Source organism: Arachis hypogaea, chromosome 10 (genome assembly GCF_003086295.3).
Source record: "Arachis hypogaea cultivar Tifrunner chromosome 10, arahy.Tifrunner.gnm2.J5K5, whole genome shotgun sequence".
Lineage (NCBI taxonomy): Eukaryota > Viridiplantae > Streptophyta > Magnoliopsida > Fabales > Fabaceae > Arachis > Arachis hypogaea.
This window is the reverse complement of record NC_092045.1, coordinates 30055026-30069094: the sequence shown is the minus strand read 5'-3', so window position 1 is coordinate 30069094 and position 14069 is coordinate 30055026. Positions and strand designations below refer to the sequence as shown.

The following is a 14069-nucleotide window of genomic DNA, read 5'->3' as shown; positions in this document are numbered from 1 at the left end:
AAAAAATAGAGTTTAGTCTGTCTTAATTTAAATGCAAAAAAAAAATAAGAAAAACGGTTAATTACTTAATATTTTTTCTTGAGAAAGTATGAAGATGTAATGTATATAGTATACAATATGTATAATAAAGATAAAAAAATAAATTATAAAATCAAATTTAATTAATTACATGATTAATTAATTTCGAATAATAACAATATTTTCATTTAAAAAATTAGGATTTACACAAAACTATCTCACCATTCTCACCACTTTCTCTTCGGTCGCGTCGCCATCTCTGAACCAGTTCCGACGATACCAGCCTGCATCGAGAAGTCGCACTTCACCTGGAGCGCTGACAACCCTAGCCTACTTGAAGCTAGTTCCAGCATCGTCGTTGCCGCGCCCGTGCATCGCTGTTGCTCCCTCGCGCCGTCACTGACTCATCCCCTCGCGCCGTTGTTGCCCCCTCGCTGACCCGGTATCCAATGTTCTCTACATGAAACAACGAAAATCACAACTAGGTTTTGCCGCTTGTGCCCTGGTTTTTGGGTTTGTTTTTCTTTTTCCTTTTTTTTCTTTTTATTTAAACTAATATTGGAATAAACTTGACAAAATTTCCTAATGAAAATGGAAAATTCAGACCGAAAATGATTGGAATCATAGTGGTAAATTATTAGAATGAATTTGGTTAACAAGTTAAGCTTTCAAGTTGGCAAATCGTTTCATAGTCCATGCTTTCTTTGGGTTTCTAAAATAATCTTACTACTTTTTAAATCAATTCACATTCCACGTTCATAATTATTACCAATCCTTACTAACATCAATAATTATCATCACTTCATAATCATCAAATCATCATCATATACAATTCATATATCTCAACGTGTCAACATACAAATTTATTTATAATTTTCATGTATGATCACTAATCATCAATAATTCACATAGTTCAAGCTTATCCTATGGTCGATTAGCCTAAATTTTCATGCAACATTATATATTAACTAGAGAAACCGAAATTATACCTTGGTCGATTTCTCCCTAGCCAAAAATACCTCAAATTACCTCTCCTTCACAAGCTCCAAGACCCAGTTACCAATTCTGCAAGCCCAATCACCTAAATTTCGTTCTAAACCGTCAAATTGAACTCCAAATTAACAAGAATACAATCTACTTCACAAAATATCATTATAATCATTATAAGGTTTACTAATTCAATTATTCACAAGAGCGGAGATTTTCTCACCATTATCCACAGAATAATTGAACAATATCTGACTATATCTCGTACTAGAGCACTCCTAAATCATCAAAATTACAAAATCTTTCAATATAAAAAACTAAAATCGCAAAAATTGAAGGGAGTGAGAACTGGGCATAAAAATTTAAATTTCTTACCACTTTGTTCAGATAATTTCAAAGAAAATTTCGAGATGAATACGAGACTGTTGGCGGTTCATCAATAGGTGCTCTGGATCGAAAGATATGGAGGATTGAAATTGTAATGGAAGTTGGGGTTAGGTTTTGCTCCTGTCCCTTTGCTTCAGCGTTTTATTCAGCTTATGAGGGGAAGAGAATGCTGATTTGGCCATATATAGTGGGTTTTGTGTTTGGTTTGCGCCCGATCTAACCGATTCAGTTCGTTAGCTTGTTTTTTTGGTAAAAAAATTTAAAATTAGTGTTAAAATTCGTATTTTAACTATTTTTATTTTTTTAAACTATAAAATTTAATTTCTTAATTTCTTTTAATAATCATTAATTTATTAACTAATTATTCGTTAATTACTCAAAATTTATTACCGACAAAATAATGAAACCTTTATAAAATCACACTCTTAATTGGATGATTTTTTTATGCTTCCCTTTTTGATTTAATTAGGCAATGCTCACTCTCCAGCATTTGTGTTTCAAATTTGAAGGTGAGAATTTAACTTTGTTGAAAAAGAATAGCTACGTGAAAATAAAGTTTAATTAAGCAATGTTTACTCTCTGACATTTGTTTATTTTCTTTCAAAAGCAAGAAGAATTGATGGTATCCTTGTGGATGATACACAAGTAAGTTATTTATATTACAAATATGTATGCTAGCTGATTTACTTTTGTAGTTATCAATTAGTCATTGTCTTTCTAATTCAAAGAATCTATAAATCAATTTTAATGTTACTTGAGCTATTTGTAGTCAATTTTATACTTTAGAGTTCCTGCATAATTTACTACGCTCACTTGTATTACACTCAAGGTTTAAGATTGAATATTATATTAAACTGTACTCTTGAGATATGCATTGTATGTAATTGCATGCTTACAAAATTCATTTTCATTCTTTTTTGTTAGATTATTTTCTAGGCAAAAAACTACGATACGAGAAAATATTAAATTATTATAATGAGCTAAAGTGATAAATTAAAGGAGGTATTTTTTTATGTTATTTGTAGGCACATAGTTTAAAGGAAGTTTTTGATGTTCTAAATGTCAGGAATATGATTAAAGATACTAAGGCAGCACAAGAGGTACCACAATAACTAAATTATTGAGATAATCCACCTATTCATTTGGCCATGCTCAATGATATTTAAATATTTTATAATCTGTTGAGACTAAAACTAAACTATTTGCTTTTTTTTTTTGGATTTAGGTTTGAGCTATAAAGGACTTTTATGACATGCTTTCAAATATTAGGTTGCATTCTTGAGAGATTATTTTCTTTTGTTGCCTTGTCCATGTTATAATTGGAGTGTTGAATTTTTTATATAAAACTTTTTTTGTTCACAATGATTTTAGTATTAATTCCTTTAAACATCTATAGAGTGAGATACTACAGATTTAGGTAAATCAATAGGATCTACATATAATTTTTATTTGTTTATAGTAATGTTATGTACTTGCATCATAAATTGCTATAATGATTATGGGATTGTTGATAATAAAATTTTGTGTAATGCTATAGTGCTGAAAGTAATTTTTTTAAGTACATGCCGAAATAAAATGACACAAAAAAACTGTCGACGCATGGTTCACTTGTATATAGCCACAATTGGGGACAAGGGCTGATGCACAACAAATGGGTGACAATTATTCCTCAGTTGAAAAAAAAAATAATTGGTAATGTTTACAGGATAAATTAATGTATAATTGGGAGATTAATTAATAGTTAAGAGAGATAATATCTTTTTTTCCTTTTTTGGGTATGGCCATACTGTTTGGACCAAAAACTATTTTTTGAACATAAAAATTAAATTGGGCCATGAAATGTTATTATAATAACAATAAACAATAACAATATAAAATTCAAGAGAATAAGTAATGATAATAATAGTAATAATAATAATAATAATAATAATAATAATAATAATAATCTTATATATATATATATATATATATATAATACAAATTTTATTTTAATAAATATATTAAAAATTTTTAATGTATGAATTAAAAAAAATTTAATTAATAATTTTTTATTTTAATTTATACTTATTTATTATGTATGTATTCGATTTACTATATATATTTTGTACATAATAAATTGAAATTCGATTTATATGTAAATACCTAAAAATTGAGTTTGTCTGATTCGATTTATATAGATTTGTTTAGGACATATATGAAACCAATTTCTATTCAAGATATTTGTGTAATTTTAGTCTCTAATCAATTTGTTAATATAAATTATTTTTATTTTTAAATCCAATATATATATATTTAGTTTTATTTTTTCATAAATTTACTATTCTTTTAAACTTTTAATGATTCATTAATTACTTTATTTATTGAGGTCTTCAAATTTTTTTATAAAAAATAAAAGATTAAAATCATCAAATTACAAAATACTAACAAAAATTATTTTTTCTTTTTAATTCCTGAATATAATTTTGCTTTACATATGATAGCATATTTAATACAAAAAAAAATAAAACATACCAGATAATAATATTTTAATTCTTGAATATAATTTTATTCTTTATTAATATGAAAAATTAAAATTTAAAAATAAAAATATCATTATTAGCATGGACAATAACAATACAATATTCAAAATTAAATATATCAAACTTTAATTATTATTATTATTATTAACGTCACAAATAAAATACTCAACAAAAAATATAAAAATATAATTTTTTTATTAACGTGAACTAAATAATATTAAACACTAAAAATAGTTTTTTTTTTTCATTATCAACATAAAAAAATCTGAACACATAAAACATACTTTAATATTACATTAGACATATGCATAATTAATATCACATAAAAAAAAATAGAATATTTGAGCGACACAAAAAATGACTATCACCAACAAAAAAAATCAAATGCATAAGCATTGTTAATATCACATTAGACATACATAATTATTCCAATTTCCAATTCCTCAGTTAAACCTTTCTTTGCAAACACTACCTTGAGCATAAGCAGTTTTTGCCTGCGCATGTACTTTCAACGTCAACAGGCGTCCATCAGAAAATGTGCCCAACACATTTTATCACTGCTGAAATTAAAAGGCTTCAGCACGGTAGCAATGACCTAAAAATTTTATTGGATTTGAATTGGTGTTTGATTTGATTATTGTATTGGTTTAATTTATAATAATGTATACACTACAAGAAAAAAGGTGCATTTGTAATAAAAAATATTGTTATAAAATGTCGAAATTTTGAAACAAAAATTTTTTGTAACAAAAAAGGGTTCATTGCAGTAAGTTTCGTTACAAAAAATTTTTGTAACGAAAAATGGAACTGTTACAATCATGGTTCTGAAAATCTGACCGGACCGGCCGGTTCGACCGGATTAACCGGAAACCGGTCTTATAGTCGGTCCGGTTGATACGCAAAACCGTCTTGCAAAAAGCCGGTTTAAAAACCGGCCGAACCGGTGGTTAACCGGTGAACCGGATGAACCGGCTGGGTCAAAAACCGGTTCTCTCACAAAAAAAAAAAAACGTAAAAACCCCACCCTCCCCCCCCCCAAAACACCCGACCCTCTCCCTTCTGTCTCACTTTCACATTCCAACCAAATCCCTAATTTGCCTCAGCCTAACCTTTGAGAGAAACACCGCCGCCAACATCAGCTCCCAGCAACCACCACGGCATCCCTTCTCCCTCCCTCTCATCAGTCTCACTCACCCAAATCCCTAACCCACTACGGTGCTACTTCCCCCTCTCTCTCTCAGCCAGGCGCCAGCAGCCCCTGCCTCCTCGTCTCCTCCTCGTCTCGCTCTCAGCCAACAACAGCAGTCTCCGGCGACCCATCGTCCGGAAAGCTGACCACCATTCTTACCTTCCCTCGCACTTAAACGGAACCCTAACCCACTATCCCTCTATCTCTCAGCAACCAGCAGCAGCAGCCACCGCCTCCGTCGCCGCCGAACTCTTCTCGTCAGCCAAAGGGTGCCGTCGCGCCAGCAGTGACGGACAGAAGGTCAGATCGAAGTCCTTGGCCGTCGATCTTCTTCTCCTCCACGCCGTCGCCTCTGTACTTGCATGTCGAAGCTCGTTGCCGTCTTCTACTCTTCTCTACATCGTCGTCGTGGTTGTAGACTTGCAGATCGAGGAGCTGTCAGTTTGAATCTTGTCCTCGTCTCTATCTCGCCGTTCTACCCTCCCCGGCAAATGAGTTTCGTTCCTCCATCTTCTTGGTCTCTGTTTCTATCTCGCCATTCCTCCCTCGTCTCTGTTTCTGTCTCACCGTTTCTCCTTTGCTAGCAGTTGAGTTTTGTTCCAACCTCTCCGTCTCTATCTCTGGGTTTTATTATTCTGAGTTTTTGTTTTTGTATGATTCTAGAACCGAATAATGTTTATGATTATGAGTATGCACGACTGAAATCTATGTTTGCTTCCATTTATGTTTGTTCATTTTGTTTTATTGATTCTGAGTTACTGTGATTATTGAGTTGCTGTTCTCTGATGATTGAGTTGCTGTTCTTTTGTGTTTTTTTTTTGTAAGTTAGGGTTATTGGGGGTGTGATTTGCTGAACTTGAATTGTGAGTGTCCTTGGATTGTGAGTGTATCTGAATTTCAATTTCTTATGGTTGAGTTGCTGAATTTTCTTATGCTTTTGGATTTTCTGGCTTGTATAGTTGTATGTATTTGGATTGGGAGTGATTATTCTGGGTATTTATATTGATCATTTTATTAGAATCTGAGAATTAATTAGAAATTAAATTTTTTTAATATTTAATTATTTATGCTAATTATTATTTATGTTAATTATTTTAATTATATATTAAATTTTTAATAATTTTATTTTATATTTAATTAAACCGGTCTAACCACGGTTCGACCCCGGTTGAACCATTGAACCATTAAACCAGTTACTTGACCGGTTTAATGACCGGTTCGGTTTTCGCAACCTTGGTTACAATTCAATACCATATTTTGTAACAATTTTTTCTGATATAAAAAATCAGAAACCGATACAAAAGTGGTAATAAATTTTGATCTTGAAGGTATTTTTCGTGACAGTCAATATTTTTTCTATCAAAAAATTTTGTTACAAAATGTAACATGATTTTGTAACTTTTTTTCTTTAGTTACGAAAGCAAATTAATTATTTTGTAACAACTTTTTTTTATTACAAATTACATGCATAATTTACTAAATTATTTTTTAAATTAATAATATATTAATGATTTTAATAAGCAAGTTTACATGTATATAATATGCAAAAATATACATAAGTCAAACAAGATCCTTTTAGCTAAAATTGTCTTGAAACAAAATAACATTAGCTAGTGAGTACATTTATTAGTTCAACCAAAACATAAAAGTTCTAACATAGATTAGTGTCTATATGCATCAAAACATTCTTGAGCCCTCAAGGTAGCATATGGTCACTGATGAGCGGATAATTTGTACGCTTTTTGGCATTGTTTTTAGTATGTTTTTGGTATGATCTAGTTAGTTTTTAGTATATTTTTATTAGTTTTTAGTTAAAATTCACTTTTCTGGACTTTACTATGAGTTTGTGTGTTTTTCTGTGATTTCTGGTATTTTCTGGCTGAAATTGAGGGACCTGAGCAAAAATCTGATTCAGAGACTAAAAAGGACTGCAGATGCTGTTGGATTCTGACCTCCCTGCACTCGAAGCGGATTTTCTGGAGCTACAGAAGCCCAATTGGCGCGCTCTCAACGGCGTTGGAAAGTAGACATCCTGGGCTTTCCAGCAATATATGATAGTCCATACTTTGCCCAAGATTTGATGGCCCAAACCGGCGTTCAAAGTCACCCTCAGGAATTCCAGCGTTAAACGCTGGAACTGGCACCCAAATGGGAGTTAAACGCCCAAACTGGCATAAAAGCTGGCGTTTAACTCCAAGAGAAGTCTCTGCACGAAAATGTTTCATTGCTCAGCCCAAGCACACACCAAGTGGGCCCGGAAGTGGATTTTTATGTCATTTACTCATTTCTGTAAACCTTAGGCTACTAGTTCTCTATAAGTAGGACCTTTCACTATTGTATTTTCATCTTGGTTCTTCTGGTTCCCTCTCTGGGGCCGAAACCAATTATCACTCTTGTTCTTATGTATTTTCAACGGTGGAGTTTCTACACACCATAGATTAAGGTGTGGAGCTCTGCTGTACCTCGAGTATTAATGCAATTACTATTGTTCTTCCATTCAATTCCGCTTGTTCTTGTTCTAAGATATCACTTGTTCTTCAACTTGATGAATGTGATGATCCGTGACACTCATCATCATTCTCACCTATGAACGTGTGACTGACAACCACCTCCGTTCTACCTTCGATTGGGTGAATATCTCTTGGATTCCTGATTGCACGATGCATGGTTGATCGCCTGACAACCGAGTGCTCGCCTGACAACCGAGCCAACCATTCCGTGAGATCAGAGTCTTCGTGGTATAGGCTAGAACTGATGGCGGCATTCAAGAGAATCCGGAAGGTCTAACCTTGTCTGTGGTATTCTGAGTAGGATTCAATGATTGAATGACTGTGACGTGCTTCAAACTCCTAGCAGGCAGGGCGTTAGTGACAGACGCAAAAGAATCGCTGGATTCTATTCCGGTCTAACCGAGAACCGACAGATGATTAGCCATGCTGTGACAGAGCATAGGAACATTTTCACTGAGAGGATGGGAGGTAGCCACTGACAACGGTGAAACCCTACATAAGCTTGCCATGGAAAGGAGTAAGAAGGATTGGATGAAGACAGTAGGAAAGCAGAGAGACGGAAGGGAAGGCATCTTCATACGCTTATCTGAAGTTCCTACCAATGAAGTACATAAGTATCTCTATCTTTATCTTTATATTTTCGCATATCACCATACCCATTTGAGTTTGCCTGACTAAGATTTACAAGGTGACCATAGCTTGCTTCATACCAACAATCTCTGTGGGATCGACCCTTACTCGCGTAAGGTTTATTACTTGGACGACCCAATACACTTGCTGGTTAGTTGTGAGAAGTTGTGTTTATGCCATGGTAGTGAGCACCAAGTCTTTGGCGCCATTACTAGGGAGTATTAGAGTTTTGAAAAGTATTGATCACAATTTCGTGCACCAAGTTTTTGGCGCCGTTGCCGGGGATTGTTGAGTTTGGACAACTGACGGTTCATCTTGTTGCTTAGATTAGGTATTTTTTTTTTCGAAATTCTTGAAGATGAATTCTAGAGTTTCATGATGAATTGTTGAGATCTGGCTGGCTGTGAAGCCATGTCTAATTTCATTGGACCGAGGTTTCAACTTGTCATCACAAGAGCTTGTTGATTTCTATCAATCTTGCTTTTGGAGCAGTGATCTGCTAAGGCTTGGATGGCCATTGGCCATGTCTAGTGTTTTGGACCGAAGCTTTCTTTGAAAGCTTGGCTGGCTGTGAAGCCATGTCTAATTCCTGGACCGGAGTCTTAGGCTAGCATTGCACTGATTCCTGGAATTCTCATTGAGAATTTTGATACTTTTTTTTCACTTAATTTTCGAAAAAACACAAAAATTTACAAAATCATAAAATCCCAAAAAAATTTGCTTGTTTGAGTCTAGTGTTTCATTTTAAGTTTGGTGTCAATTGCATGCATCCATTCATGTGTCCTTAAGGATCTTCAAGTAATTCTTGATGATTTCTTACTCTGATCTTTGAATTCTATTGACTTGAGTGTTTTGTGTGTCTCATATGCATTCTCATTAGTGTCAGTAGTATACAAACTGCTAAATTTGGTGTCTTGCATGCATTGTTATTTGATTCTTGTTGCATTTTGATTTTTCCTTATTATTAAAAATCCAAAAATATTTTTTAATTTGTGTCTTCTCAAGTCAATAATACAGAGAATTGAAGATTCAGAACATTCAGCAGAGAAATTGCACAGAAAAAGCTGGGCGTTCAAAACGCCCAGTGAAGAAGGACAGACTGGCGTTTAAACGCCAGCCAGGGTACCTGGTTGGGCGTTTAACGCCCAAAAGGGTATAGTTTTGGGCGTTAAACGCCAGAATGTGCACCATTCTGGGCGTTTAACGCCAGGATGGCACAAGGGGGAAGATTTTGTTTTCAAATCAATTTTTTTTAGGTTTTCAAAATCTTTTTAAAATCAAATCTTTTTCAAATCAATTTTTCAATCAAATCTTTTTCAAAATCAATTTATTTCCATTTTTAAAAATACTTGCTATCAATTAATGATTTGATTCAACATTTCAAGTATGTCCCTTTTCTGTTGAGAAAGGTTTAATGTTTGAATCATATCTTTTCTTGTTAGTCAAGTTTTTAATTTTTCAAAATCAAATCTTTTTAAAATGTTTTTCAAATCATGACTTCTCAATCACATCTTTTTAAAACTAATCATATTTTCTTAACCACATCTTTTTCAAAATAATTTTCAATCAAATCTCTTTGATTTCTAATTTCAAAACCTTTTTCAAAAATCACTTGATTTCTTTTCCACTTTCATTTTCGAAAATTAAGTAATGTTTTTCAAAAATGTTTTCAAAATTTTTTCTACTTAATTTTCGAAAATCACTTCCTTCCTTCTCACATCCTTCTATTTATGAACTAACACTATCCCTTAGTGCAAAATTCGAACTCCATCTCCTTTGATAAGTTCGAATTTTCTACTTCTGTCTTCTACTTTTCTTTTCTTCTGACACCTAAAGGAATCTCTATACTGTGACATAGAGGATTCCACATTTTCTTGTTCTCTTCTCTTTCTTATGAGCAGGAGCAAAGACAAAGGCATTCTTGTTGAGGCTGATCCTGAACCTGAAAGGACCTTGAAGAGAAAGCTAAGAGAAGCCAAAGCACAACTCTCTTTAGAGGACCAGACCGAATTCTTCAAAGAAGAAGAACACATGGCAGCCGAAAACAACAATGCCAACAATGCAAGGAAGGTGCTGGGTGACTTTACTGCACCTACTCCCGATTTCTATGGGAGAAGCATCTCTATCCCTGCCATTGGAGCAAACAACTTTGAGCTTAAGCCTCAATTAGTTTCTCTAATGCAACAGAATTGCAAATTCCATGGACTTCCACTGGAAGATCCTCATCAGTTCTTAGCTGAGTTCTTGCAAATCTGTGACACTGTCAAGACTAATGGGGTTGACCCTGAGGTCTACAGACTTATGCTATTCCCTTTTGCTGTAAGAGACAGAGCTAGGACATGGTTGGACTCACAACCTAAAGAAAGCCTGGACTCTTGGGAAAAGCTAGTAAATGCCTTCTTGGCAAAGTTCTTTCCACCTCAAAAATTGAGTAAGCTTAGAGTGGAAGTCCAAACCTTCAGACAGAAGGAAGGAGAATCCCTCTATGAAGCTTGGGAAAGATACAAACAATTAATCAGAAAGTGTCCTTCTGATATGCTTTCTGAATGGAGCATCATAGGTATTTTCTATGATGGTCTCTCAGAACTATCCAAAATGTCTTTGGATAGCTCTGCAGGAGGATCTCTTCATCTGAAGAAGACGCCTACTGAAGCTCAAGAACTGATTGAAATGGTTGCAAATAACCAATTCATGTACACTTCTGAAAGAAATCCTGTGAACAATGGGACTAGTCAGAAGAAAGGAGTTCTTGAGATTGACACTCTGAATGCCATATTGGCTCAGAACAAAATATTGACTCAACAAGTCAATATGATTTCTCAAAGTCTGTCTGGAATGCAAAATGCACCAAGCAGTACTAAAGAGGCTTCATCTGAGGAAGAAGCCTATGATCCTGAGAACCCTTCAATGGAAGAGGTGAATTACATGGGAGAACCCTATGGAAACACCTATAATCCTTCATGGAGAAATCATCCAAATTTTTCATGGAAGGATCAACAGAGACCTCAACAAGGTTTCAACAACAATAATGGTGGAAGCAACAGGTTTAGCAATAGCAAGCCTTTTCCATCATCTTCTCAGCAACAGACAGAGAGTTCTAAGCAGAATAACTCTGACTTAGCAACCATGGTCTCTGATCTGATCAAAACCACTCAAAGTTTCATGACTGAAACAAGATCCTCCATTAGAAATTTGGAGGCACAAGTGGGACAGCTGAGCAAGAAAATTACTGAACTCCCTCCTGGTACTCTTCCAAGCAATACAGAAGAAAATCCAAAAGGAGAGTGCAAGGCCATCAACATGGCCAAATTTTGGGAGGAAGGAGAGGCAGTGAACGCCACTGAGGAAGACCTCAATGGACGTCCACTGGCCTTCAATGAGTTCCCCAATGAGGAACCATGGGAATCTGAGGCTCAAACTGAGACCATAGAGATTCCATTGGACTTGCTTCTGCCATTCATGAGCTCTGATGAGTATTCTTCCTCTGAAGAGGATGAGTATGTCACTGAAGAGCAAGTTGCTAAATACCTTGGAGCAATCATGAAGCTAAATGACAAGTTATTTGGAAATGAGACTTGGGAGGATGAACCCCCTTTGCTCACCAAGGAACTGGATGACTTGTCTAGGCAGAAACTGCCTCAAAAGAGACAGGATCCTGGAAAGTTTTCAATACCTTACACCATAGGCACCATGACCTTCAAGAAGGCCTTGTGTGACTTAGGGTCAAGTGTAAACCTCATGCCTCTCTCTGTAATGGAGAAGTTAAGGATATCTGAGGTGCAAGCTGCAAAAATCTCACTGGAGATGGCAGACAATTCAAGAAAACAAGCCCATGGACTTGTAGAGGATGTTCTGGTTAAAGTTGAAGATCATTACATCCCTACTGATTTCATAGTCCTAGAGACTGGGAAGTGCATGGATGAATCCATCATCCTTGGCAGACCCTTCCTAGCCACAGCAAGGGCTGTGATTGATGTTGATAGAGGAGAGTTAATCATTCAAGTGAATAAAGAATCCTTGATGTTTAAGGCATAAGGATATCCCTCTGTCATCATGGAGAGGAAGCATGAAGAGCTTCTCTCAAAACAGAGCCAAACAGAGCCCCCACAGTCAAACTCTAAGTTTGGTGTTGGGAGGCCACAACCAACTTCTAAGTTTGGTGTTGAACCCCCACATTCAAACTCTAAGTTTGGTGTTGGGAGGTTCCAACATAGCTCTGAGCATTTCTGAGGCTCCATGAGAGTCCTCTGTCAAGCTAATGACGTTAAAGAAGCGCTTGTTGGGAGGCAACCCAATGTTTTATAATTAACTATTTTCCTTTGTCATTTTATTTTTTTTTTTGTAGGTTGATGATCATGAGAAGTCACAAAATCAATGAAAAAAGCAAAAACAGAATGAAAAACAGGAAGAAAAACAGCACACCCTGGAGGACGCACCTACTGGCGTTTAAACGCCAGTGAGGTTAGCAGATGGGCGTTTAACGCCCAGTCTGGCACCATTCTGGGCGTTTAACGCCAGAAAGGGGCACCAGACTGGCGTTAAACGCCAGAAAAGGGCAAGAAGCTGGCGTTAAACGCCAGAAATGGGCACCAGCCCAGCGTTTAACGCCAGAATTGGCACTAAACGAGATTTTGCTTGCCATTTGGTGCAGGGATGACTTTTCCTTGACACCTCAGGATCTGTGGACCCCACAGGATCCCCACCTACCCCACCACTCTCTCTCTTCTTCTTCTCCCATTCACCAATCACCTCAACACCTCTTTCCCCAAAACCCTTCACCTATCAAATCCCATCTTTCTCTTCACCACTCACATCCATCCTTCATAAAACCCCACCTACCTCACCGTTCAAATTCAAACCACTTTCCCACCCAAACCCACCCTCACATGACCGATCCCTCCCTTCCCCCTCTCCTATATATACCCTCCTTCACTCCTTCATCTTCACACAACATACACACCACTTCTCCCCTTCTTGGCCGAAAACAAAAGCCATTCCCTTTCCCCTCATTTCTTCTTCTTCTACTCTCTTCTTTCTTCTTTTGCTCGAGGACGAGCAAACATTTTAAGTTTGGTGTGGTAAAAGCATTGCTTTTTGTTTTTCCATAACCATTTATGGCATCCAAGGCCGGAGAAACCTCTAGAAAGAGGAAAGGGAAGGCAAAAGCTTCCACCTCTGAGTCATGGGAGATGGAAAGATTCATCTCAAGGGTGCATCAAGACCACTTCTATGAAGTTGTGGCCTTGAAGAAGGTGATCCCTGAGGTCCCTTTTTCACTCAAAAAGAGTGAATATCCGGAGATCCAACATGAGATCCGAAGAAGAGGTTGGGAAGTTCTTACCAACCCCATTCAACAAGTCGGAATCTTGATGGTTCAAGAGTTCTATGCCAATGCATGGATCACCAAGAACCATGATCAAAGTGTGAACCCGGATCCAAAGAATTATCTTACTATGGTTCGGGGGAAATACTTGGATTTCAGTCCGGAAAGTGTAAGGTTGGCATTCAATTTGCCCATGATGCAAGGAGATGAACATCCTTACAATAGAAGGGTCAACTTTGATCAAAGGTTGGACCAAGTCCTCACAATCATATGTGAAGAGGGCGCCCAATGGAAGAGAGATTCAAGAGGGAAGCCGGTTCAATTGAGAAGGCATGACCTCAAACCCGTGGCTAGAGGATGGTTAGAGTTTATACAACGCTCAATCATTCCCACTAGCAACCGGTCCGAAGTTACCATAGACCGGGCTATCATGATTCATAGCATTATGATTGGAGAAGAAATAGAAGTTCATGAGGTTATAGCCCAAGAACTCTATAAGGTGGCGG

The 14069-nt window shown here is 36.1% G+C and overlaps 1 non-coding gene across 1 annotated transcript; it reads right to left on the bottom strand.

The window, feature by feature from the left end:
• Positions 1–10673: 10673 nt before the first annotated feature.
• LOC112719231 (small nucleolar RNA R71) lies at positions 10674–10781 on the bottom strand. Its single transcript, XR_003161541.1, has one exon. It is a non-coding gene; the product is annotated as a small nucleolar RNA R71 (small nucleolar RNA).
• Positions 10782–14069: the final 3288 nt, after the last annotated feature.